This window comes from Triticum aestivum, chromosome 6A (assembly GCF_018294505.1).
Source record: "Triticum aestivum cultivar Chinese Spring chromosome 6A, IWGSC CS RefSeq v2.1, whole genome shotgun sequence".
NCBI classification, from domain to species: domain Eukaryota; kingdom Viridiplantae; phylum Streptophyta; class Magnoliopsida; order Poales; family Poaceae; genus Triticum; species Triticum aestivum.
This window is the reverse complement of record NC_057809.1, coordinates 278,432,229-278,456,805: the sequence shown is the minus strand read 5'-3', so window position 1 is coordinate 278,456,805 and position 24,577 is coordinate 278,432,229.

The window sequence follows — 24,577 nt, the reverse complement described above, 5'->3', positions numbered from 1 at the left end:
CCCTCACCGCCGGCCGCGCGCACCCCTGGGCGTGCACCCGCTCGGCCAGCGCCCTGCCAGCCTCGCCCCGTTGCGCTCGCGGGCACCAGCCCCGTCGCCCGCTGCCCGTAACCCGCCACACCCGCTAAGGCTCTGGCCTCTGATAGTGGGGCCATCCCCAGAATGATAATAATAATAAAAAAGAATTAAGAAAATTATAATAATACAAATAAATTAATAATAATTAAAATAATGAATTAATTAATCATGTTTAATTAATCTAATTAACTAGTTAGTTTAATTAAACCCTAATTAGACTAAATAGTCAATGACGAATGGGACCCACCTGTCAGGTTGACTAGGTCTACTGCTGATGTCAGCAAACACTATTCTGGATAATGTTGATTCAAATAATTAAATAAATCCTAAAAATGATTTAAACTTTTTAAAATAAATATAAAATAAACCGTAGCTCGAATGGAAAAACTTTGTACATGAAAGTTGCTCAAAACAATGAGACGAATCCGAAAATACGCAGCCCGTTCGTCCACCACGCATCCCTAGCATAGCGAATGCGCAACTTTCCCCCTCCGATTTATCTGTCCGAAAACACGAAACACCGGGGATAATTTCCCGGATGTTTCCCCCCTTCACCGGTACCACCTCATACCGCGTTAGGGCACCGCTAGCACCGCCACTTGTCATGTCATGCATCGCTATGCATATGTTTGCTTAATATTTATTGTTTCTTCCCCCGCTTCTCTCGCTAGCCACCGAGACCGACGCCGCTGCTACCTAGTACGACTACGGTGTTGACGACCCCTCTCTCTTGCCAGAGCAACCAGGCAAGCCCCCCCCCCTTGATCACCAGATATCGCCTACTCTCCTCTATACTGCTTGCATTAGAGTAGTGGAGCATGTTACTGCTTTCCGTTAATCCTATTCTGTTGCATAGCCTATCATTGTTGCTACAACTGTTCATACCTTACCTGCAGTCCTAAATGCTTAGTATAGGATGCTAGATTATCATCAGTGGCCCTACATTCTTGTCAGTCTGCCTTGCTATACTATCGGGCCGTGATCACGTCGGGTGTTGATAACAGGTATATACTATACATACATACTGTACATGTTGTGACTAAAGTCGGGTCGGCTCGTTGAGTACCCGCAAGTGATTCCGATGTCGGGGGCTGAAGGGGTAGGTGGTTACACCCAGGTAGTGGTGGGCCTAGGTTCCCGACGGCCCCCGCCTGTTACTTTGAGGCGGAGCGACAGGGCAGGCGGAGACCACGTAGGTGAGAGGTGGGCCTGGCCCTGGTCGGCATTCGTGGTTACTTCAAAATAACACGCTTAATGAGATCTGGGTATTTGATTTGAGTCTGGCTACTGGCCTATATGCACTAACCAACTACACGAGAACAGTTATGGGCACTCGATGTCGTGGTATCAGCCAAAGCCTTCATGATGTCAGCGACTGAGCGGCGCGTGCCGGGTTGGACTGGAACGCCTGCTCTTGTATAAGGGAGGCTAGGTCTGCTCAGCGGCCGCGTACGCAACGTGCAGGTGTGCAATGGGCGATGGGCCCAGACCCCTGCGCCATAGGATTTAGACCGGCGTTGTAGCGCCCCGAGACCGATGTGCCAGGTGTCCTCCAGTTATTCGTTGTTGTTGCCTTGTCGTTGCTTGCGTGTCATGCATTTCATATCATGTCATCATGTGCATTGCATTTGCATACATGTTCCTCTCATGCATCCAAGCATTTTCCCCGTTGTCCGTTTTGCAATCCGGCGCTCCTATGTCACCCGGTGTCCCTTTCTATCTATTTTCGTGTGCGGGTGTTAAACGTTTTCGGATTGGACCGAGACTTGCCATGCGGCCCTGGTTTACTACCGGTAGACCGCCTGCCAAGTTTCGTGCCATTTGGGCTTCGTTTGATACTCCAACGGTTAACCGAGGGACCGAAAAGGCCTCGTGTGTGTTGCAGCCCAACACCTCTCCAAAGTGGCCCAAAACCCATCTAAAACTCCTCCATCATCTCGGTCGTTTGATCATGATCGCATGGCCAAAAACCGCACCTCATTTGGACTCTCCTAGCTCCCTCTATCTATATAAACACCTCCTCCCCCGAAATTCGCGGATGAAACCCTAGTCTACCACCTCTCCGCGTCGCCGGATATTTCTTCGCCTGCCGACGGACATGTCCGGCCTCCCCCGCACCAATCCAGAGCCTCCACGTGGCGTTCGCCGCCTCCCGCCACCGCCGGCCCATGGGGCCCGCGTCAGGCCCGCGGAGCCCGTTCCCCGCCGCCGCGCGCCTGGGTCGCCCTTGCGCCGCCTTCCCCGAGCGCCTCGCCGCGCCGCCTCCCGCCGGCGAGCTCTCGTCGCTGCGCTGCCCGCCGGCCGCCTTCCCTGTGGTGCCGCCCGCACTCTGCCTTCGCCCACGCCTCCTCCCGATCTATCCTGAGCTGGATCGGGGAGCGCCGCCCTCGCCCCTCCCGTCGGCGACCTTGGGTCCCCGCCGCCGTTGCGTTCCTCGTGCCAGAGCACCGTCTCCCGCGCCGCTATGGCCCGGCCACCGCACCTCCCGCAGTGCAATGCGCCCCACCGGCCTCCTCCGACTTTCCCCCGCCTTGCCAGAGACCACGCCTCGCCGGAGTTCTTCTCGGGCCGGATCTAAGGAAGATGGATCAGATCAACCACTTTCCCATCCAAACACGCACCGTCTCAGATCTGCATCGCTCCGTCCCGGATCTCCCCGTCTCGTTGACTTTCTCGGAGAGGTCTATTTTCTTCCAAGTGCCGGTAATATTTTGCATTTTTCAACGCATCATAACTTTGCACCCGTTGCTCCGCTTCGTGCGTGTAGCATATCAAAATGTTCGTCTCGACGAGTACATCATTTCATCTCATTGCATCATTTTCATTTGAGCTCATCTTGGTGCCCGAAATGTCTTTGGAAGAGGGCTATGTGATGAATATGTCAGATCTGTTTCAGCAAATAGCCTTTTGTCATTTTTGCCATGATTAATGTGTGCATGCTATGATCCTGAGCTCTACATGTGTTTTGTAGAATGTCATGCCATCTTTACAGGGGTGTATGCCATGTATTTTTGTGACCTTTGTGGTGACTAGCACAAGCATGCAAAGTAGCTTACTCGTTGATGCTGATTTCAGGGACTTAGAATTTCAGTAAGTCCTTGTCCTGATATTGTTTGTATGCCATATGTTCATGTTGTTTCCTAGTGAATCCGTGCCTCTTTTGAGGATAATCAGTAAGGATGTTTTGTTAATATTGTGGTGCTCTATCCATCCATGTCTTTGTTTGCATTTATGGAGCACCCTAGCTTGAGTCAATCAAGCTCTACTTTTGCTATAAAATGTTCCTGGCAGATTGTTAACATGTTTAGCGATGTTGCCGAGCTTATTGTTATTGATCCGTGCATGCTACATTGTTGTTCTTGCCATGTCTAGCTTCTATGCCATGTCTTCTTGATGGGTGTATGCTTAGTTTGTCATGCCATGCTCTGTAGTGAGTGCATCGAGCTCGTAAACATGCTTACTTGTTAATCTGTTTTGCCATGCTCCAGTTTTCACTAAGTCTGAATATGTTTATGTTTTTGCTATGTTCACATGCTTGCAATTGTATTTTCTGATCCCTTTTGGCTCAAGGTCACTAAGGGACTTTTGTTATGTTCTTAGAGTAGCTTCATGCCATGCCTTTCTTTTCCATGATATGTTCCTGTAGCATATTGTTTTCTTGCTCTTAAGTTTGCTTCCTGATGATAAATTCCTGAGTTGTTATTTCACTAAGTCTGAAACCTGTTATCTTTTGCACTTTTGCCATGCTTGTTTGAACCTGTTAATGAGTGAATTAGCCGTAGCTCAGTGTTCATCTGTTGTCAAGCATCATGAGTGGATCCCTGCCATGTATTGTGTTGTCATGTTTGAGTGCTGTAGCATATTTATCTTGATGCTTTTAGTTGGTCACTTGCTGATTATCGCACACCGGTGCCATATTTGTTTTGCTTTCCATTTCCAAACCGTGCATCCGATTCCGGTGATCTTTATATCGATTTCAACCGAAAACAACTCACCTTTCAAGTGGCACTCTTGGATTTCCATGTTGAGGCCAAGGTCAATCATTCCTTTCCAAATCATGCATATGCATCACATACCGCATCCCGCAAATCATGCCATGTTCATGTGTTGGTTGTTTACTATGTTGTGTGCTTCTTTCTGGTGTTGCCTCTTCGGGTTGGTTCCGATAACATCGAGTTTGTGAGGAACCGTTCGACTATGTCCGTTTGTCTTCTTCATGGACTCGTTCTTCCTTGCGGGATTTCAGGCAAGATGACCATACCCTCGAAATCACTTCTATCTTTGCTTGCTAGTTGCTCGCTCTTTTGCTATGCCTATGCTGTGATACCTACCACTTGCTTATCTTGCCTCCCATATTGTTAAGCCAAGCCTCTAACCCACCTTGTCCTAGTAAACCGTTGTTTGGATATGTTACCGCTTTGCTCAGCCCCTCTTATAGCGTTGTTAGTTGCAGGTGAAGATTGGAGCTTGTTCCATGTTTGGAACATGGATATTATTGTTGGGATATCACAATATCTCTTATTTTAATTAATGCATCTATATACTTGGTAAAGGGTGGAAGGCTCGGCCTTATGCCTGGTGTTTTGTTCCACCCTTGCCGCCCTAGTTTCCTTCATATCGGTGTTATGTTCCCGAATTTTGCGTTCCTTACACGGTTGGGTTATAATGGGAACCCCTTGACAGTTCGCCTTGAATAAAACTCCTCCAGCAAGGCCCAACATTGGTTTTACCATTCCCCACCTAGCCTTTTCTTTCCCTTGGGTTCTGCAGACTCAAGGGTCATCTTTATTTCAACCCCTGGGCCAGTGCTCCTCTGAGTTTTGGTCCAACCTGTCAGCTGCCGGTGGCCACTAGGGGCAACTCTGGGCTGGCCTACCGGAACCTTGAACAATCCGCTGTGCCCTAAGAACGAGATATGTGCAGCTCCTATCGGGATTTGTCGGCACATTCTGGTGGCTTTGCTGGACTTGTTTTACCATTGTCGAGGATGTCTTGTAACCGAGATGCCGAGCCTGATCGGATTGTCTTGGGAGAAGGAATATCCTTCATTGACCGTGAGAGCTTGTGATGGGATAAGTTGGGACTCCCCTGTAGGGATTTGAACTTTTGAAAGTTGTGCCCACGGTTATGGTCAGATGAGAATTTGTTAATGTCCGGTTGTAGAAAACCTGAAGTTGATCTTAATTAAAATGCATCAACCGCGTGTGTAACTGTGATGGTATCTTCTCGGCGGAGTCCGGGAAGTGAACACGGTGTTGGAGTTATGCTTGACGTAAGTTGTTCTAGGATCACTTCTTGATCATAGTTTCTCGACCGTGCTTTGCCTTCTCTTCTCTCTCTCATTTGCGTATGGTAGCCACCATATATGCTAGTCGCTTGCTGCAGCTCCACCTCATACCTTTTACCCTACCTATAAGCGTAAATAGTCTTGATCGAGAGGGTGTGAGATTGCTGAGTCCCCGTGACTCACAGATACTTCCAAAACCAGTTTGCAGGTGCCGATGATACCGTGTAGGTGACGCAACCAAGCTCAAGGAGGAGCTCTATGAAGATCGTGTTCTTTATGTTGTTCCGTTTTCCCGTTGATTACTAATGGAGCCCAGTTGGGACGATCGGGGATTTGTGTAGCATTTGGGGTAGTCTTCTTTTATTTTGGTTCCTTCGTCAGATCTTGAGTGTATTTGGATGAATGTAATGCTTTATTCATGTATTGTGTGAAGTGGCGATTGTAAGCCAACTATGTATCTCTTTCCCTTATGTATTACATGGGTTGTGTGAAGATTACCTCACTTGCGACATTGCTTTCAATGCGGTTACGCCTCTAAGTCGTGCTTCGACACGTGGGAGATATAGCCGCATCGAGGGCATTACAGGCGTGCTGACCTCTCTGTTGTGCCTAGGTAGGGCTGTGACGTGTTGATCTTCCGAGGCCGGGCATGACCCAGAAAAGTTTGTCCGGACAAAGGGGATCGAGCGTGTTGGGAAATGTGGTGCACCCCTGCAAGGAAGTTAATCTATTCGAATAGCTGTGATCTTCGGTAACAGGACGACTTGGAGTTGTACCTTGACCTTATGACAACCAGAACCGAATACTTAATAAAACACACCCTTCCAAGTGCCAGATACAACCGGTCATCGCTCTCTCATAGGGCGACGAGGGGAGGATCATCGGTTAGGATTATGCTATGCGATGTTACTTGGTGAACTTACCATCTTCTCTCTTCTTCTGCTACAAGATGGAGGTTGCCAGAAGCGTAGTCTTCGATAGGACTAGCTATCCCCCTCTTATTCCAGCATTCTGCAGTTCAGTCCACATATGATACCCCTTTTCCATTTGATACCAATGCATACATATGTAGTGTAGCTCCTTGCTTGCGAGTACTTTGGATCAGTACTCATGGTTGCTTCGTTGGTGCCTACTACTACGTCAAGGCCGCTGACGACGACCATGAGTAGTTTAGGAGGATCCTAGGTAGGAGGCGTGCGCCTCTTTCGATCTGCATCCTAGTTTGTGCTAGCCTTCTTAAGGGAAACTTGTTTACTTATGTCTGTACTCAGATATTGTTGCTTCCGCTGACTTGTCTATGATCGAGCTCTTGTATTCGAGCCCTCGAGGCCCCTGGCTTGTAATATGATGCTTGTATAACTTATTTTTTTTGTAGAGTTGTGTTGTGATATCTTCCTGTGAGTCCCTGATCTTGATCGTACATGTTTGCGTGTATGATTAGTGTACGATTGAATCAGGGGCGTCACACAAAGATAGAAGTGATTTCGAGGGTATGGTCATCTTGCCTACAAATTTCTCAGAGTTGTCGAAAGCTTGATCCTCGTTAGCATACTCAACAGGTTTCTCTTTCACGTACTCATCTCCCGGCTCTACCCAAAGTAAGAACATAAGCAATGGAACAATAATCAATCACGGAGCAATGCACAAACGACATGATGCAATACATGGCATGATATGCAAGATATGATATGCAATGCATGTGCATGCTCCGGAAGGGAAACAATGATCAAGTCATCAACTTGGAAAACCAAGTATGCCACTGGAAAGATGAGGTGATTTCGGTTGAAATCGATGTAAAGATCGCCGAAAACGGATGCACGGTTTGCAAACGGCAAGCAAAACAAGAATGGTGCAAAACTGTGATTAACCACATGATGGCATTTAGAATGCAACAAGAAACTAAGCTACTGCACTCCAGCATAGCAACGAAGCATATGGCAGTGATGTACACGATATTCTTGACAAAACATGAACACTGAGCTACGGCTAAAACACAATAGAACAGGTTCAAACAAGCATGGCAAAAGTGCAAAAGATATCAGCTTCACAGACTTTGTGAAAATACTAACATGGCATAATCAACATCAGAAAGCACTGTTTAGAGGAATCAAACATCATGCTACAAGAACATACCGTAGTAAACAAAGGCATGGCATGATTCTACTAAATGCATGGAACAAAACTCCCTTACTGATCATGAGGCAAAATGGCACAGAAAATACGATGGCACCCATGTAAACATATCAAGTTTTATAACGAGATTTAGATTCATGATAGCAAATTTGCGAGCTCATGCCACTCACCACAAAGCATTGCATTACAACATAATCATACCAACAACAATAAGACATGTTAATGAAGCTAAACGGTGCAAGATCAAGTTCATAGGATGGATGGATCACTAGGAAAACTCATGGCAATATTGATTAACATGTTAACAATCTGCCAAGAACATTATATAGCAAAAGTAGAGCAAGAAAAGTACATGCTAGAACACTCCATAATTTCAACCAGGGGAAAGAATGGATAGAACATTACCACATGTTCAAAACACCCTTACTGAATTATCTAAAAATAAGCATGGATCTCATGGTAGAATCAAGTTTACATGGCATCAAAATAACAGCAGGAAAAAGACTTAGCAAAATCCAAGTGCCTGAAAGCAGCAACATTATGGAACCTACTTTGCATGCTTGTGCTAGTCACCACATAGATCACAAAAATACAAGACTTACACCCCTGTAAATATGGCATGTAGTAGTTCAAAACACATGTAGACCTCATGCTCATATGATGCATACATCAAATGCAACAAAAATGATAAATCACCATGTTCTGTTAAGAACCAGCAGCTAACATTTTATAGCACTTTTGCAATGATGAAAATGGCAGCCAACCTCGTCCAGATCTAGGGTCTGGCGTGGATGACGAGGACGGCCGGAGCTTGATGCCAGAGTGGAGGAAGGAGACCGGAGAGGCTGCCGGAGGCGTCGTATCCGGCAAGGGGAGGCCTCCTCCGGCTGGATCTCGCAGGGATCCGGCGCGGGGCTATGGCGGAGGGCGTCGGGCGGCAGATGGCATGCTGCCAGACGCGATGGCGAAGGAGGAAGATGGCAGGGAGCTCCGTTGGCCTGGTCGGCGGGGAGGCGCGGGTCGGCGGGCACGGGTGGACGGCGGCGGCGGCTAGCGTCCCGGGCGACCTGACCGAATTGGACCCGGAGGGCCCCGCTTGGGCCCCGGCAGGCCGGCGCGACGAAGTGGGCGCGGGTGCCTCGGCCAACAGTGTGCTGCCACATGGCGGCAGAGGGGGAGGCAGACAAGTCCAGCGGCGGAGTAGATGTGTCCGGCGGCACGAGGGTAGCGGGGCTAGGGTTTGGACTGCTTGATTTTTGGAGGGGTGCACATATTTATAGGTAGATGGAGATAGGTGTGTCCAAATAGGTGCGGTTTTCGCCCACACGATCGAGATCCGACGACGGAGAGCATGGATGTGGTTTAGATGGGTTATTGGGCTGTTTTGGAGGGGTGTTGGGCTGCAACACAAAAGAGGCTTTTGTGGTTGCCCGATTAACCCTTGGGGCATCAAACGGCCTCCAAATGGAACGAAATTTGACAGGCAGTCTACCGGTGGTGTACCAAGGCCACTTGACAAATCTCAGCCCATTCCTAAAATGTTTTTGTCCCGCTCACGGAAAGAGACAAGAGGGGTGCGCCGGGTGTATGTGGGAGTGTCGGATTACGAAACGAGCAATGGGGAAAATGCTCAGATGCACGAGACAAACACGAATGCAAATGCGATGCCCATGATGACATGATCTGAAATGCATGACATCAAAAAAATACAAAACAAAAGACAAAACCCAACCATGAAGGGAATCTCATAACATAAAGCCGGAAATGTCAAGAGTCGGAGTTATAAATATGGAAAGTTACATCCGGGGTGTTACAACACTCCACCACTACAAGAGGATATCGTCCCGAGATCTGGGACTGAAAGAACATTGGATATTCAGAACGGAGGTGATCCTCGTGCTCCCAGGTGGCCTCTTGGTCGGAATGGTGTGACCACTTCACTTTCAGGAATTTGATTGACTTGTTGCAAGTTATGCACTTAGTTTCTTCAAGAATAGCAACGGGATACTCATGATAAGACAGATCTTCTTGGAGATCAATCTCTTCGAAGTTGATAGTATGCTCAGGAGTCTTGAAGCACTTGCGAAGCTATGACACGTGAAACACATCGTGCACATTTGCGAAGTTGGACGGAAGCTCAAGTTGATAGGCAATGTCGCATCTTTTGCCAATGATCTTGAAAGGACCCACGTATCTAGGGGCAAGCTTCCCTTTTATACCAAAGCGATGTATACCTTTCAATGGAGAGATGCGGAGGTAGACATGGTATCCGATCTCGAAAGCCAAGTCACGGTGCTTGCTATCATAGTAACTCTTCTGGCACGATTGCGCGGCTTTGAGATTTTTACGGATGACTTTGCACATTTCTTCAGCCTTTGTGATCAAGTCGTTGCCAAGAAGTTGTCGTTCACCAGTCTCTGACCAATTGAGAGGAGTACGTCACTTTCTTCCATAGAAAATTTTGAATGGGGCCTTGCCCGAACTCGCTTGGAAGCTATTTTTGTAGGAGAACTCGGCATATGGAAGACAAACTTCCCACTTCATACCGAAAGAGATGACGCAAGCCCTGAGCATATCATTGAGAATTTGATTTACTCGCTCGACTTGGCCACTAGTTTGAGGATGAAAAGTTGTGCTGAAGCGAATGTTGGTGCCCATGGCCTTCTGGAAGGAGTCCCAGAACTTAGAAGTGAAAATGGTTCCACGATCTAAAGATATCAATTGTGGAATGCTGTGCAAAGAGACAATCCTGGAGGTGTATAGTTTTGCCAGCTGAGCTGCTGTGATGGATTCTTTGATTGGAAGGAAATAAGCCACTTTTGTAAGCTTGTCAATGACAACGAAAATAGCATCATTCCCATGCTTGGACTTAGGAAATCCAGTAATGAAGTCCATCTCAATATGGTCAAACTTCCATTCTACAATAGCAAGATGTTGGAGGAGACCACCTGGCCGTTGGTGTTCTGCTTTCACCCTTCGGCAAACATCACATTCATTCACGAATTGACCAATTTCTCGCTTCATTCGTGTCCACCAATACGACTGCTTGAGGTCATGGTACATCTTCATACTTCCAGGATGAATGGAAAGAAGAGAATTGTGCGCCTCCTTCATTATGACCTTCCTTAGATCACCTTTAGGAACCATAATCCAGTCCTCAAAGAATAGAGTGTCCTTGTCATCAATCCGATAGCACATGTATTTGGGTTGGCTCTTGGCAATACCATGTTTCACCTTCTTCACCATGGTATCCAGGAGTTGTGCCACACGAATTTGATCTTCCAAAGTAGGAGAGACTAGAAGGTTGGCAAGAAAGTCTTGAGGAACAACTTGGAGGTTTAGTTTGCGGAAAGCTTCACAAAGGTCCGGTTGGAAGGGCTTGAGAATTAAGCTATTGCAATAAGCCTTCTTGCTCAAAGCATCTGCAATGACATTGGCCTTGCCTGGAGTATATTCAATACTCAGATTGTATTCTTGAATCATTTCGACCCATGGAGTCTTCCTGAGGTTGAGGTTGGGTTGAGTGAAGATATACTTGAGGCTCTTATGATCTGTGAAAATGTCCACTTTCCTTCCCCACAAGAGATGTCTCCACATTAACAATGCATGAACAACTGACGCCAACTCAAGATCGTGAGTGGGGTAGTTCCTTTCGTTGGGCTTCAACTAGCGAGAGGTATAGGCCACAACTTTATTCTCTTGCATTAACACTGCGCCGAGACCTTGTAAGGAGGCATCACAGAAAACTTCGAATGGCTTGGATTCATCAGGAGGAGTTAAGACAGGAGCTGTGACTAGCTTCTCTTTGAGGGTGTTGAAAGCAACGTCACATTCAGGTGTCCAGACATACTTAACATGCTTCTGGAGGAGGTTGGAAAGAGGCTTTGCAATCTTTGATAAATTATAAATGAATCTTCGACAATAGCTTGCAAGCCCAAGAAAACTGCGGAGCTGCTTGACATTCTGAGGAGGTTCCCAATTCAAAATTGCAGACACCTTCTCGGTATTAACAGCGATGCCCTTGGCGGAGATGATATGACCAAGGTAAAGAACCTCATCAAGCCAGAACTCACACTTGGAAAACTTCCGCATAGAATTGATGCTCTCTAAGCTTGTCAAGCACCAATCTCAAATGCTTGGCATGATCCTCCTTATTCTTGGAGAAGACCAAGATATCATCGAGATACACCAGGACGAAATCATTTGTGTAGGGGTTGAATATGAAGTTCATCATGCGAGAGAACATTGGAGGAGCATTGACAAGGCCGAAAGACATGACAATATGTTCATAAGAACCATAGCTTGTTCTGAATGCTGTCTTGGGAATATCTTGCTCACGAATGTGAATCTGATGATAACCCATACGGTGGTCAAGCTTGGAGAATACTTTAGCACCTTTAAGTTGCTCGAATAGCTCATTGATGTTGGGAAGTGGATACTTGTTTTTTATTGTCTTCTTGTTCAATGGATGGTAGTCGACACAAAGTCGGTCCGTTCCATCCTTCTTCCGGACAAAAAGAACACCATAACCCCATGGAGATGAACTCAGTCTGATCAGACCCATATGCTCTTGTTCATTGAGTTGTTTCTTCAACTCCTCTGGTCCAAGCTTGTAAGGATGCTTGCAAACGGGTTCCGTACCAGGCTTAAGATCGATAACTAATTCAACTGGATGGTGAGGAGGCATTCCCGGAAGCTCTTCTAGAAAGGCGTCTTGGTATTCACAAATGACTGGAATCTGAGAGATGCCATTCAACTTGCCCTTCTCATTGAGATAAAACAGTCGAATGGTTTCATCCTGAGTGGCATAGATGATCACATCCTCAGAAGAGTGTGTCAATTAAATCTCTCTGGCAGCACAATCAAGCTGAGCCTTGTGCTTAGAAAGCCAGTCCATCCTGAGAATTAGATCAATATCCGAGTCTCCAAGAACAATTGGAGAAGACAGAAATTTATAGTTTCCCATCTTGATAATGGAATCCTGAACGAATACTCGAGAAGTCATTTGTTGAGCCGGATAAACAATATACAAAGATCTCGGCAATACTTGAGTGACCAAATCATGCATAGCCACAAAAGGTCTTGAAATGAAAGAATGCGATGCACCAGAATCGAATAAAACTTTTGCAGGAAAGTCATTAACAGGAAGATTACCCATGATCACTTCTGAAGAATCCTCTGCCTGAGCTGCGTTCATCATGTTCACCTTTGCAGACATGGAATTATGCTTGACCACTGCATTGCTGGGAGATCTCACGGGAGGAGGAGGCGGAAGGCGCCTTTGGTTGAAGCATTTGTTTGCATAGTGCCCTTTCCGCTGACACTTATTGCAAGTCATCTTTTAGAGCGGACGATGATAAGGAGAACTTGCCCTTGGATCTTGAGATTGAGCTTTGTTCTGATAGCCTGGGTTGGGTGGGTGGGAAGATCCATTGCCACCTTTGCTCTTCTACTGGTAGGGCTGGCGAAATGTAGGAGGAGGCAGAAGCCAGAACTTCTGTTGCATAGCTGTCACTTGTGAGGAAATAGAAGATTGAACTGCATCCCTGACTCTCATCCTAGAAGGCTCACACTTGAGATGAGCAGATTCTTGCTTTGGTGCCATGTTGTAGAATTGATCGAACTTAGTCGGCTCAAGAAGCACGAGAGCTAACTATAGATCTTCTCTGAGGCCACCTCTGAATTGATCAATCATACTCTTTTCATTAGGAACATCTTGTTTAGCGAAGCGAGCAAGTTTCTGAAACTAGATATTGTATTGGTACACGGACATGCTACCTTGCTTGAGATGGCGGAACTCCTCACGCTTTCTCTCAGCAACACTTGGTGGGATATGATGAGCTTTGAAGTCTCGGCGGAAATCATCCCAGGTAATCACACGACCTCCTCTGGAATCATATTGTTGATACCACTCAGCAGCTTGGTCCTTGAGTTGAAACGAAGCAAACTTGACAAAGTCCTCAGGCCTGACATTGCTACATTCAAAATGCTTGCAAGGGCCACGAAACAAGAGTTAGGGTTGGTTTCAAACCCCTCCTGCCAGCTAGGGTTGGTTTCGGACCCCTCCTCCAAGGGCCACGAAATTCCCCCCTCTCTCCTCCATATATACAACCCTTAGGGCATCGTTTATACTTTGGGTTTTGTTTAGATTAAAGTTCGCCATAGCTACAACTTCACGTACTTCGTTTGTGTTCAACAACCACACAAAGGCGTCATAGAGCTCCACCGTGATCAATAAACCTTTACTCCTATATTCGCAATATCCCGATTGCAATCTTAGTTTCTTGCTTGTTCTTCATTTGCCTACAGGAAACAGACCTTCATGGTCAGGTTGATTGTGCTCCGGGGTGGTCAATAACCTCTCGGAGTTGGTTTAGCAATTGCTAAGGCGTGACGTCCTTGCACGTTCATAGTTAGATCGTCAAAGTCGAATTCCTCCAAAACAATAGCCACCATCTCATCGAAAGATGGGACACCTTTGCCTCTATCATGTGGTATCAGATTTACAGGTTGCTCGATGAGATTTTCCCATTTTTCATACTTTATATCGAGTATGTTCTTCATACCTACACTCCATGAAAAAGCCACAAAACAATTAGGGTTAGTTCATCATATCTAAACCAGTCTGAGCCTTTGCATAGTCTTTTAACTATTTTGCTTTGTTGAATTTGCGGTTGCATCGTCGTGTCTAGTTGCTGGTCTTAGAGTCTAGTCTTTTAGAGTTTCGAGTTCTGGTCATAAGTTTTCACACCGCCGCCGCACCATCATCATCGCCCCTGCCATCTACCACCACCGCTTATCCGCAACCAATCCATCTCCATATACCATCACCAATCCGTATCCATATACCACCACCAATCCGTATCCATATACCACCACCGCTGACATATCTTACCATCATATATCCACCACCAGTCCTAGTTCTTATCATATTAGGTTTGTTTTCGAGATCCATCTAATTTCCGATTCGTGTTTCCTTGCCTGAGTAGCTTTAAAAAAAGGGTCTAGAGACCCCCAGGCAATTATTAGGCCAAAATTCCGGCCACCGAAAATATTTTTTCCCTATCCTATATTGAGGATTTTCTGAGTCTTTTGAGACACTCGCCATCATAGTGATTTTTTGTCGCACTTTTTCATCGTCGCTGCCCTGATTTCCGAAAAAAATTGTCAACAAAATTTCATGTCCATCCTATCATTTTGACCTGGGAAGAGTTTTGAGACACTCGCCATTGTAGTGATTTTTCACAAAAAAGAGAGGAGCGCAAAAAAGAGAGGGCGAAAAAAATTCTAGAGTGTGCTTTTCCCTTGTTTACGGGCAGCGCCGTGATTTTTTTAGTGTTCTAGGCTCGCGTCTCTAGCATGGTCTAGCCTAGGACCAGAATAGTACCGTCGTTGAGCGTTTATTCAAGTTTGCATCTCTGAATTGATTATTGCTAATCTTTTTGCTACGATATTATAGGCCTTCCAAGCTCCACATAAATCTATGTCCTACATTCGACTCTCCCTGATAATCACTCTATCCAAGCTTTGAGAGTTTGGCAACATCGGTTGCCGATCACCGCCAGCTGTTGGGTAAGAACTGGTAAGAATTTGTGATTTGCTTGACAGATTTGTGACACCCACCACCACCTTTTTCTAGTAGTCTGTAGGATCATATTCTTTTGTGTTTCTATTATTGCTAACCATGGAAGGATCACAAGTCTATGAGACTGACTGCGAGAACATGATGAATAAGGAGTTGCATGATAAATTTTAGCGAATGATGACTGAATAGGTGCAAGATGTGCTGAACAATTTTGAAGAGGCCATGGATAATATAATTGTCTTTGAGAAGACACTCGAAACAAAGCTCGATAACAGTTTTAATGAACTGCTTCCATGTCTTCCACAACCACCACCGGCTGCACCTACCGCACCTCTGCAACAGCAACAACAACAACAACAACGACGACAACAACAACAACAACAACAACAACAACAACAACAACAACGACGACGACTACCTCAACATCGTGAAATAGCCCTCCGCCAAGCGAACCGTGTCCCTCTTGAGCCTAGCCAAACTGTTGGTGCTACTGTTGATACTTCTGTGGCTCCTGCTACTGATGTGGAGGAGGTTGATTATTCGGGAGATTACAAGGATGAGGTTGATCAAAATCATAACTACATGCAACCACCAGCACCACAACCACCAGGTCATCCACATGCAAGTAATGGCAATGGTAGGGCTCCCCATCAGTAACGAGATCATGACCATCTCCCTAAACTAAAATTGAATATTCCACCATTTGAGGCTACATATGTTCCTGATAGATATCTTACTTGGGAGTTAGAAACCGAAGAACGTTTTACATGTTTAGAATAACCCAAGGAGAGACGTGTTGCTGCTGCACTTTGTGCTTTCACTAGTTTTGCTTGTGTGTGGTGGTCTGAACATCGTAGATTATATCCGAATAATATTCGAACTACTTGGGCTGATTTGAAAACGGATATGCGTACTTGTTGGGTTCCACCATATTATCAACATGAATTACTTCAAAAATTGCAGCATTTAAGACAAGGAAAAAAATTTGTAGAAGAATATTATCATAAATTACAAACTGGTATGATTCGGTGTGGTATTGTTGAGGGTAATGAAGCTATGTTTGCACGTTTTATGGGTGGATTAAATAAAGATATTCAGACCATTCTAGAGTATAAGGAATATAATAATATTACTCATTTATTCCATCTTGCTTGCAAAGTTGAACGTGAAGTGCATGACCGATAGGAATTGGCGCGAACTAACTTTTCTGTAGGTCGATCTTCATCATGGACACTGCATGCATCCTCTACTTCCACACGTTCTGCTGCACCGGTGCCTCCGTCAGCTGTCACTGCCAACCATGACACTAGAAAGCAGGCACAACCACCACTATCTGCCAAGAGCACACCTTCTGGGCCAGCACATAGCTCTTCTTCATCCATGGCATCAACAGGGCAAACACATGATATTATTTGTCATCGTTGCAAAGGGGGAGGTCATTATGCGAGACAATGCCCATCTAAGCGTGTGATGATTGTTACTGAGGATGGTGGGTATGAGTCCGCTAGTGACTATGATGAGGAGACCTTGGCTCTTATTACAAGTGAAGAACACAGTGGAGATGGTTCTGATCATGAGACGCAATACATGGCTGCTGAAGATGCTGATAGGTATGAATGTTTACTTGCTCAATGTGTTTTGAGTGTGCAGGTTACACAAGCTGAGCAAAATAAGAAGCATAATTTGTTCCATACAAAGGGAGTTGTGAAGGAACGTTCTGTTCGCATCATCATAGATGGAGGGAGCTGCAACAACTTGGCTAGGATGGAGATGGTGGAGAAGCTATCTCTCACCACAAGACCACATCCACATCCTTACTACATCCAATGGTTCAACAACAGCGGCAAGGTTAAGGTAACATGTATTGTTCATGTGCATTTTAGTATCTCCACGTATGCTGATTATGTTGATTGTGTTGTGGTACCTATGCAAGCATGTTCCTTATTACTTGGTAGACCATGGCAATTTGATAAAAATTCTTTACACCATGGTAGAACCAATCAGTATACTTTTGTTCATAAGGACAAATATATTACATTGCTTCCTATGACTCCTGATTCCATTTTGAAAGATGATATTAATAGAGCTAATAAAGAAAAACAGGAGAAACATAAGACTGAAAATCAGATTGTGGCAAAAGAATTTGAGCAAAAAATGAAGCCTAATAATAAACCATCTAGTGTTGCTTTTGAAATTAAATTGAAAAGTCCATGTTTACATGCCACCAAATCTGATATAGATGATCTAGATTTCAGCAAATCTGTTTGCTATGCTTTTGTGTGCAAAGATGCGTTATTTTCTTTCGAGGATGTACCTTCCTATTTGCCTCCTGCTGTCACTAACATTTTGCAGGAGTTTACTGACGTCTTTCCACAAGACGAGCCACCGGGATTACCAACTATTCCAGGGATTGAGCATCAGATTGACTTAATTCCCGGTGCTTTCGCTTCCTAACTGTGCGCCATACCGTACCAATCCAGAGGAGACAAAGGAGATTATGCGCCAAGTACAGGAGATGCTCGACAAAGGGTATATACACGAATCTCTTAGTCCTTGTGTTGTTCCTATTATACTAGTGCCAAAAAAGATGGTACATCACGTATGTGTGTTGATTGTAGTGGCACTAATAATATTACTCTTCGTTATCGTCATCCTATTCCTAGGCTAGATGACATGCTTGATGAATTGAGTGGCTCTACAATATTCTCCAAAGTTGATTTGCATAGTGGATACCATCAAATTCGTATTAAATTGGGAGATTAATGGAAACAACATTTAAAACTAAGTTTGGATTATATGAGTGGTTAGTCATGCCTTTTAGGTTAACTAATGCACCTAGTACTTTCATGAGATTAATGAACGAACTTTTATGTGCTTTCATTGGACAATTTGTGGTAGTCTATTTTGATGATATACTGATTTATAGCATATCTTTGGAGGAACATTTGGAACATTTACATGCTGTTTTTATTGCTCTACGCGATGCATGTTTGTTTGGTTACCTTGGGAACTGCACCTTCTGCACCGATCGAGTATCTTTTCTTAGCTATGTTGTTCTCCACAGGGAATTGAAGTTGATAAAGCCAAGATTGAAGCTATTGAGAGTTGGCCGTAGCCCAAAACGTTCACACAAGTCAGGAGTTTTCTTGGCCTCACTGGATTCTATAGGCATTTTGCGAGAGATTTCAGCACCATTGCTGCACCTCTCAATGAGCATACAAAGAAGGATGTACCTTTTGTTTGGGGTACCACACAGGAAGAAGCCTTCACGGTATTGAAAGATAAGTTGACACATGCTCCTTTACTCCAACTTCTTGGTTTTAATAAGACTTTTGAGCTTGAGTGCGATGCTAGTAGAATTGGATTAAGAGGTGTGTTATTACAAGATGGCAAACATGTTGCATATTTTTCTGAAAAATTGAGTGGGCCTAGTCTGAATTACTCTACTTATGATAAAGAATTATATGCTCTTGTTCGGACTTTAGAGACATGGCAACATTATTTATGGCCCAAAGACTTTGTTATACATTGTGATGATGAATCCTTGAAACATATTAAAAGTCAAGTAAACTGAATCATAGACATGCTAAATGGGTTGAATTCATTGAGACTTTCCTTATGACATTAAACACAAGAAGGGTAAAGAAAATGGTATTGCTAATGCATTGTCTCGTCGCTATACTATGCTTTCACAACTTGACTTCAAAATATTTGGTTTGGAGACCATCAAAGATCAATATGTGCATGATGCTGATTTTAAAGATGTAATACATAATTGTAAAGAAGGAAGAACATGGAACAAGTTCATCGTTAATGATGGATTTGTGTTCCGTCCTAACAAGCTATGCATTCTAGCTAGCTCTGTCCGTCTTTTGTTGTTGAAGGAGGCGCATGGAGGAGGATTAATGTGACACTTTGGCGTGAAGAAGACGGAGGACGTACTGGCTACACATTTCTTTTGCCCAAAGATGATACTGGATGTTGAGCATTTTGTTGCTCGCTGCACTACATGTCAAAAAGCTAAGTCACGACTCAATCCTTATGGTTTATATATGCCTTTGCCTGTACCTAGTTTTCCTTGGGAGGATATATCTATGGATTTTGTTTTAGGTTTACCTCAAACAAAGAAGGGGAGGGATAGCATATTTGTTGGCGTTGATACTTGAAAATGGCACACTTTATACCATGTCATAAAAGCGATGATGCTGTTAATGTTGCTGATTTGTTCTTTCATGAAATTATTCGCCTGCATGGTGTGCCAAATACTATTGTTTCAGATCATGATACCAAATTTCTTAGCCACTTTTGGAGATGTTTATGGGCTAAATTGGGGACTAAACTTCTTTTTAGTACTACTTGTCACCCCAAACTGATGGACAAACTGAAGTAGTCAATAGAACATTGTCTACTATGCTTAGGGATGTTTGAAGAATAATAAGAAAACGTGGGAAGAATGCTTGCCTCGTAGTAAATTTGCTTATAATCGTTCATTGCATTCTACTACTAATATGTGCCCTTTTGAAATTGTGTATGGTTTCCTACCTTGTGTGCCTATTGATTTGTTGCCACTTCCATCTTCGGAAAAGGTTAATTTTGATGCTAAAGAACGTGCTAAATTGATTTTAAAAATGCATGAGTTAACTAAGGAAAACATTGGGCGTATGAATGCTAAATATAAACTTGCTGGAGATAACGGTAGAAAACATGTTGTGTTTGCACCTCGAGATCTTGTTTGGTTATATTTGCGTAAGGATAGATTTCCTAATTTGCGCAAATCAAAGCGAATACCACGTGCTGATAGTCCTTTTAAGGTGATAGAGAAAATAAATGATAATGCATATAAACTTGAGCTGCCTGTAGATTTTGGGGTTTGTCCCACTTTTAACATTGCGGATTTGAAGCCTTATTTGGGTGAGGAAGATGAGCTTCCGTTGAGGACGACTTCATTTCAAGAAGGGGGGATGATGAGGACATCAATACCATTGTTACACCCACAGCCCCTACTACTATACATACTGGACCAATTACTAGACCTCGCGCACGCCAATTGAATTACCAGGTACTTTCGTTTCTTGGTAACGATTCTAATGTTCATGAGAATATGATGTTGCCTAAATTGGATATGTTTATTCTGCTTACAAATGAAGGGCCTAGCTTGGACAAGACAGATGAACCTTAGAGAAAGTTCAAGCATGGAGATGATGGCATGCGCAAGGGGAACAAGAACGGAGTTACAAGTGATGATTCCAGGACTTTGAAGCCACCATAATGAGTGCATGAAGGCTTGGACGAAATATACAAGACGCCACTTCATAAATTTCGTCCACAGGCTATTCTAGGTGCTGCGTCACCCTATTTTTGGGCCAGGGCCATGTAATTTCGAAATACTTGATTATAGGCTGTTTTTAGAGTCTGTATGTGTGGGTAAACAAGAGTTAGGGTTGGTTTCGGACCCCTCCTCCAGGGCCACGAAATTCCTCCCTCTCTCCTCCATATATACAGCCGTTAGGGCGTCGTTTAGACTTTGGGTTTTGTTTAGATTAAAGTTCGCCATAGCTGCAACTTCACATACTTCCTTTGTGTTCAACGACCAGACAAAGGCGTCATAGAACCCCACCATGATCAATAAAGCTTTCCTCTTATATTCGCAATATCCAGATTGCAATCTTAGTTTCTTGCTTGTTCTTTGTTTGCCTGCAGGAAACAGACCTTCGTGGTCAGGTTGATCATGCTCCGGCGTGGTTAATAACCTCTCGTAGTTGATTTAGCGATTGCTAAGGCGCGACGTCCTTGCACGTTCATAGTCGGATCGTCAAAGTCGACTTCCTCCAAAACGATGGCCACCATCTCATCGAAAGACGGGACACCTTTGCCTCTATCACTAGAAGAGGGACAAATCATGGGCTTTTATTGGAAAAAGCTTTGTAAAAATGAAGTGTGTGGATTGACTTCGGTCATAAGTTTACCCATGGGTGACGAGGTCAAAGTTACAAAGAAGGGTGATGATGGATACTCAAGTGCGATAATTAATTATGTGCTCTACAGGGCACACGGTTGAAGAAACCAACTGTGTGCAGTAATGTCAAAGATCGCAGTAGAGTTAGCTATACAGATTGTGTCATTACTGCAGGGTGCTGCTAACGCAAAACTACGATCAGAGACCCTTCGACTAAAATGTGTGTGATGCAATAATCACAAATGGTGGTGTAACAAACCATCAAAAAGGTGCAAAACATTTGTGATGGAGGATGCATCAACCACGATTCGAATTTTAGTTGTGTGTGTGATGCAGGGCATACGGTTCAGTTCAATTAACTGTTTGCAATGAGGAGGAACAAAATAAATGAGCAGCTAGATGAAGGTGTGTGCAATATACATCATGTGGTTCACTCGGATGAACTGTTTGTGATTAGGAAACACAAAAGAAATGGTCAGCCAGATCAAGGTGTGTGCGATATACGGCATGCGGTTTAATCGGATGAACTATTTGCGTTGAGACAAGAGAACATAAACTATTCAATATATCAAGATGTGTGTGATACGTGGCAAACATGTCTGTAATCAGAAATGTGTGCGAAGACCGATAACACAGACGATTGCTTCTAATATGACGTATGTGATATGCTCTGTCTATACAACATCTATTGGCCATTGGGGGACGGGCGGTCATCTGGATACGCCATAAGGATGCGAAGAGGCATCCTATATCAGCAAGAACTTGTTGTTCCACCAGTAGATCATGCAAGAGAACTCTCAAGTTAAGTGTGCTCAGGCTGGAACAGCCATCGGATGGGTGACTGGATGGGAAGTTGTGTTGATGTTAAATTAGCTGATAGGATGGGTTGTATTTGTCAAATTAAATGACTGATATGACCCATCCCATGATTTAATTTAACCTCGAGGTCCTTGTTTTTTTATTTTTTTATTTTTTAACACATGTTAAAGAAGGTCTACCGCATTACATTTTGACAATGTGCGATACGTGGCATATAGTTGATCCATCCTGTTTGTGATGGAATAAGCCGTGTTTCTTGTGGGCAAACGCTTGCTAGTATTCAACCATTTGTGATTGATGAATTCATCACCGATGGGTTCCCTAGTGTGGTTCGTGTTCATCTGATCATTATCTACTTCTTGTGCTAGCTCAATGTTCCTTCTATGCTAAGGTTCCATTAATTGATGGGGTTTTATGAACACGCCACCATTTCCTGCCATTTCCTCACCTGTTTCCCGCCACCCAGCGATATTGCACATAAACCTAGGTGGCGTGCGACGCAGAGAGGCGACAAGTGTTGCCTGTAGCACATCCACCTTTTCCAAGCATGCCAACCCACCAAAGCGCCACCTCTGCCATCAACCTCGTCGACGAGGAAAATGAGAAGGCACCACGGCCCATCGAGGCCGAGGCGCTCCCCGGCAACACGATGGGCGACGCCCTGATGCGCGTCATCGCCAGGGTTGAGCAGACCTTTGGCGCATGGCGCTTGAGCGCCATGGATCAAGATAGGCATGTCAGCACCGACAAGCTGCTGCTCAATGCACAACATGATCGATGGAGCGCCCCAGAGCAAGCTAGGAAAGTCCGTGCCGATAGGATGCATCTCACTGCATGGCGAGACCGTTGGAGCGCCGCAGAGCGAGAGGCACGGCGCGCCGCACAGCAAGAGCGGATCCATCAGTGCTTTCCTGCTATCAACACGGCATCACAGCTGGGTACACGTCCCATCAGTACCCCCATTCCTCGCCAAGAGTGGGCAGAGGCCCTCAGCGCCATACTTGCACCAGAGGCCAGCCGTGTCGTACTTGCACTGGATGCCTGTCGTGCCATTCACATGGGTCGCATCGTTCGCCTTGTCCGTGGCGCACCGCACAACAAGAGCTGATCCATCGGCACTTGTCTGCTGTCGACACAACATCACATCTGGGTACACGTCCCATCAGTACCCCCATTCCTCGCCAGGAGTGGGCAGAGGCCCTCAGTGTCGTACTTGCATTAGAGTCCGGCTGCGCCATACTTGCACTGGGCGCCCGCCTCGCCATTCGCATGGGTCACGCTGTTCACCTTGTCCGCGGCCCGCTCGATGCCAACGCGTTGGTCGGTAGGCTCGACCGCCTCCTTGGCCTAGGTGTCCACTTGGGCGCAGTAGAGGAACATGGCCGTCACATCCTCGAGCTAGTTATCTCCGATGAAATAGCCAACTTGGAGCTCGAGACCGTGCTCCAGATGTAACACGAGCGTGTCGACCGCTTGGACGAATGCCTGCATGAGTTCAGGCAGAGCCAAGACCTACCATAGGCAAGGGTTGCTGGTCATGGTCTCATGGATGCATTTTATTTTGTCGAGTCATTTCGACATGGATAGCTATGTATTCACAGCAATCATAATACTTCTCTATTTATTCCTTTGTTTCAATGTGTGTACTCTGTTTTCCGTTCTTATATGTTCTGTTTCAATGTGTGTATACCCGTTTTCCATTCTGTATATGTGGATGATAACATCTAGATTCAAATTAGTATAAAAAAGATTGAAAATTGAATTCATAATATTGCTATGTTTATTCTTCTGTTTGAATGTGTGTACTCTGTTTTCCGTTCTTATATGTTCTGTTTCGATGTGTGTGTGTATATGCTTTCCATTCTGTATATGTGGATGATAATAGCTTGATACAAATTAGTATACAAAAATAGATAGAAAATATAATTCATAATATATATTAATTGTTCATTAGTTCATCACAGAATATATATATATATATACATATATAATATCATCACATATACGTGATGATACTTAACTACTAGGTACAATGCATAAAATTGAAAACGAACAATACTAAAACTAATAATCCCTCCTGGGGCCAGTATTCTGGCAGGCCCTCGCTAGCAGCTCCCTGGTGCGTGGCGTCTTCCCAATGCGAAGGCAGCACTCTGCCTCCTCGGCCTCACAATGCTTGATGTACCGATGTGCCTCTTGCCATTTCATTGGGGTGCCCACTGGAGCTCCTTGTCGGTGGGCTGACGCTTATCGGCCCACAGCCACGCCGCGATGAGGTTCCCAGTGCCTATGACCTTCCTCGCGAAGTACCCGTCTTCGTACACCCCCTCCGCACGACGACGCCCCCCCAATCTCCACCGCCTCCTTTTTCCAAGCGGCATAACAGGCTTCACAAGCCACCTGGTACCTGGCTTCCTCCTCCACCATCTCCTTGAACGTCACTTGCCTATCTTTCTTAGCCGGTGGCAGCGACTTCCATAGACAAGGATTGTACTGGCCCCAAAACCAATACAAAGTTGGGGGGGGGGGTCCGGCGCAACCTCATTTGGCGGTGCATAGGGGTTCTCGGGGGGCGGCGACTCCTCGTCGGCGTGTGGGAAGACCAGCGGCGGCATGGCAGAGATTTGAGAGAGGGAGAGAGGGCGAGCGATGGGAGGATGTAGATGTGAATGCAGGCGGGACGACGTGAGCAAGGTAGTATTTATTATCGGCTGAAATC